Source organism: Arachis ipaensis, chromosome B1, assembly GCF_059453495.1.
Source record: "Arachis ipaensis isolate K30076 ecotype BB chromosome B1, ASM5945349v1, whole genome shotgun sequence".
In the NCBI taxonomy this organism is placed as follows: domain Eukaryota; kingdom Viridiplantae; phylum Streptophyta; class Magnoliopsida; order Fabales; family Fabaceae; genus Arachis; species Arachis ipaensis.
The window spans coordinates 84,976,069-84,980,228 of NC_142436.1; the positions used below are offsets into that span (position 1 = coordinate 84,976,069).

Here is a 4,160-nt window from a genome sequence, read left to right on the forward strand (position 1 = left end):
TTATATTCTTCTGTAGGGAGTGCTGAAGTTTCTTTAAGTGAATCAGGTGACAACACTATGGCAGAACCACCTCGTAGAATCACCTTGAAGGAAGCTGGAGCCTCGGATATTAACTTGCAACCGATACAAATTCGGTATCCGGATTTGGATCCAAATTTTGAGTTCAAGACGGGCATAATAAACTTGCTTCCCAAGTATAATGGGCTACCGGGAGAAGACCCTCTCAAGCATCTAAAGGACTTTCAAGTTGCATGCTCCACTGCGAGAAGACATGGGTCGGATGAGGTAGCGGTCATGGTTTTCACTTTCCCTCTCTCTTTGGAGGGAAAAGCGAAAGAATGGTTTTATACTCAATCAGAAGATGTTATTTCTATTTGGGACTTATTGCGTAAGGAGTTTCTGGAGAAGTTTTATCCACCTCAGAAAACGGATCGGCTACGGAAGGAAATCTCTTGTATTATGCAAAGAGATGGGGAGAATCTTTATGAGTATTGGGAGAGATTCAAAAAGTTGTTGGAAGCTTGCCCTCACCACCGCATTGACGAGTTAGTACTTATATGTTACTTTTGTCAAGGGATGAACCCTCAAAACAAGCTTCTTCTTGATGCCTCAAGTGGGGGATCCCTCACCAAGAACAAGACCACTGAGGAAGCTTGGGAAGTCATTGCGGACTTGGCGGACTCAACTCAACACTCAAGGGCAAGAAATCCCCAACCAAAGGCTATAAACGAAGTCTCACCTTCCGGAGATGCAATTTTGACCAAGACCCTTGGTGAAATGAAAATCTTGTTGAGGCAAATCACCCAAGGTCAACAAATTCCCCAAATATTGCTATCTTCTCCACCTCAACCTCCCAGAATTAGAGGACTACCTAGATCATGTGGTATTTGTGCTTGTAATGGCACCAAATAGAGGACTACCCCGATGAGTGCCCTCAAATCTAAGAGGACACCACATTGGCGGTAGCTAATCCTTACCCACCAAGGTCCAACTACAATCAAGGATCTCATCAACATGGGGGAAACCATAACCAAGGACGGAGGGATAACTCTATTCAAAGATGGAACCAAGCCTCTCAAGCCCAGCACTATCCAAATGCACAAGTCTACTATCACCAACATTTCCAAGGCCAACCACAATACCAACAACCACATTCTCAACATCAAGGAAGATATCAACACCCAAATAGTAGACCTAACTTCACCCAAAACAATCAACTCCCACCTTCAAATTCACCTTACATGAATGATATACTTCAAACTTTCATGCAAGAGCAATGGGAGTTTCACAAGAAGCAAGAAACATATATGGCTACCATTGCCGAAGCTTTATCCCGCTTGACTCTTTCTCTTCTGACCACTCAAAATGCCCATCAAGCTTCTTCCTCTAGTGGTCTACCTTATCAACCCCAATCAAATTAACATGGAGTTCATAAATCAATATTGAGAAAATAAACAAACTAAAGTAATAGAATTATTAAAAGTAGAAGAGAACATAATTTAAAAGAACATTGAATCTGGAATTGAGAAGAGATAAACCTACAACTAAGAGAAATCCTAAATCCTAAAACCTAGAGAGAGGAGAGAGTCTCTCTCTCTAGAAAACTACATCTAAAGCCTAAAAATGTTGAATAATGAATGTTCTCTCCATGAATGAATGAATTCTCCCACTTTATAGCCTCTAATCTGTATTTTCTGGGCTAAAAACTGGGTCAGAAACAGCCCAGAAATCGCTGGGGGTGAATTCAGAAATGTACAGGTCACTGGTTTTGCGCAGATCCATGCGTGTGCGTCACTTTTCTTTAGAGAAACTATGGCAAATTATATATCATTTCGAAGCCCCAAATGTTAGCTTTCCAACGCAACTAGAACCGGCTCATTTGTTCCTTTGTAGCTCAAGTTATGGTCAGTTAAGTACAAAGAGGTCAGGTTGGACAACTTAGCAATTTCTTCAACTTCTTGTATTTCTTCCACTTTTGCATGCTTCCTTTCTATCCTCTAAGCCATTCCTGTCCTGTAATATCAGAAAATACTTAACACACATATCACGGCATGGAATGGTATAAAGGGGAATTAATTTTTGGTAATTTAAAGGCTTGGGAAGCAAGTTTCCAATTATAGAACAAAATTAGGAAGGAAAATGTAAAACCATGCGATTTATATGAATAAGTGAGTAAAGAGTTGATAAAAACCACTCAAATTAGCACAAGATAAATCATAAAAATGTGGTTTATCAAACTCCCCACACTTAAACATTAGCATGTCCTCATGCTAAGCTCAATAGAAGCTATAAAGAATGAATGGGGAAAGTAAGACTTATGAGATGCAACCTATGAATACAATTATATGCTAAGATGATTCTGTCTACTTGGTTAAAAGTAAATAAGTTCTTCAAGACAAACATAAATCAAATATCACTAATTAAAATCATACAGTAAAGACAAGTAAACTTGTAAGAAGACAGCTCATGAAAGCAGGGAACATAGAATCAAGCGTTGAACTCTCACTAATAGTATATGTGCACTCTAATCACTCAAGTTTATGGGGTAATCACTCTAGTCTTCTCTAGGCATGCTTTCTAAAATTTGTTCTTCACCTAAACATAGAAAGCATGACTAGAGAAAACTAGAGTGATTACCCCATACACTTGAGAGATTAGAGTGCACATATACTATCAGTGAGGGTTCAACGCTTGATTCTATGTTCCCTGCTTTCATGAGCTGTCTTCTTACAAGTTTACTTGTCTTTACTGTATGATTTTAATTAGTGATATCTGATTTATGTTTGTCTTGAAGAATTTATTTACTTTTAACCAAGTAGACAGAATCATTTTAGCATATAGTTGCATTCATAGGTTGCATCTCATAAGTCTTACTTTCCCCATTCATTCTTTATAGCTTCTCTTAAGCTTAGCATGAGGACATGCTAATGTTTAAGTGTGGGAAGTTTGATAAACCACTATTTTATGGTTTATCTTGTGCTCATTTGAGTGGTTTTTATCAACTCTTTACTCACTTATTCATATAAATCGCATGGTTTTACATTTTCCTTCCTAATTTTGTTCTATAATTGGAAACTTGCTTCCCAAGCCTTTAAATTACCAAAAATTAATTTCCCTTTATACCATTCAATACCATGATATGTGTGTTAAGTGTTTTCAGAGTTTACAGGGCAGGAATGACTTAGAAGATGGAAAGGAAGCATGCAAAAGTGGAAGGAATACAAGAAGTTGAAGAAATTGCTAAGCTGTCCAACCTGACCTCTTTGTACCTAACTGACCATAACTTGAGCTAATGAGATCCAAATGAGGCGGTTCTAGTTGCGTTAGAAAGCTAACATTCAGGGCTTCGAAATGATATATAATTTGCCATAGTTTCTCTGAAGAAAAGTGATGCGCACGCGTCTATCCACACGCACGTGTAGGTCTGCGCAAAACCAGCGACCTGTACGTTTCTGAATTCGCCCACAGCAATTTCTGGGCTGTTTCTGACCCAGTTTTTGGTCCAGAAAACACATATTAGAGGCTATAAAGTAGGGGAATCCATTCATTCATGGAGAGAATATTCATTATTCACAATTTTAGGTTTTAGATGTAGTTTTCTAGAGAGAGAGGCTCTCTCCTCTCTCTAGGTTTTAGGATTTAGGATTTCTCTTAGTTTTAGGTTTATCTCTTCTCAATTTCAGGTTTAATGTTCCTTTAAATTATGTTCTCTTCTACTTTTAATTATTCTATTACTTTAGTTTGTTTATTTTCTCAATATTGATTTATGAACTCCATGTTAATTTGATTTTCTATTTAATATAAATTGAGGTATTTCAGATTTAAGATTGCTTTCTTCGAATTCATGTTATTGATGCTTTTAATTTAATTTAGATTTCTTCTCCCTTTGCTTTGGTTGAGTAATTCGTGACACTTGAGTTATCAAACTCAACTGTTGATTGAAAATTAGAATTTGCTGATTGATATGGATCCCTCTAAAGCTAGTCTTTCCATAGGAGTTGACTAGGACTTGAGGAATCAAATTGATTAGTCCACTTGACTTTTCTTTATTTAGTAAGTGTCAACTAAGTAGGAGCAATAAACAATTCTCATCACACCTGATAAGGATAACTAGGATGGGATTTCCAGTTCTTATACCTTGCAATGGTTGTCATGATAAT

General features: G+C 37.4%; 1 non-coding gene across 1 annotated transcript; it reads right to left on the reverse strand.

Annotated features, from left to right (window-relative positions):
* Window positions 1-432: 432 nt before the first annotated feature.
* LOC148577302 (small nucleolar RNA R71) lies at window positions 433-539 on the reverse strand. Its single transcript, XR_015904637.1, has one exon. It is a non-coding gene; the product is annotated as a small nucleolar RNA R71 (small nucleolar RNA).
* Window positions 540-4,160: the final 3,621 nt, after the last annotated feature.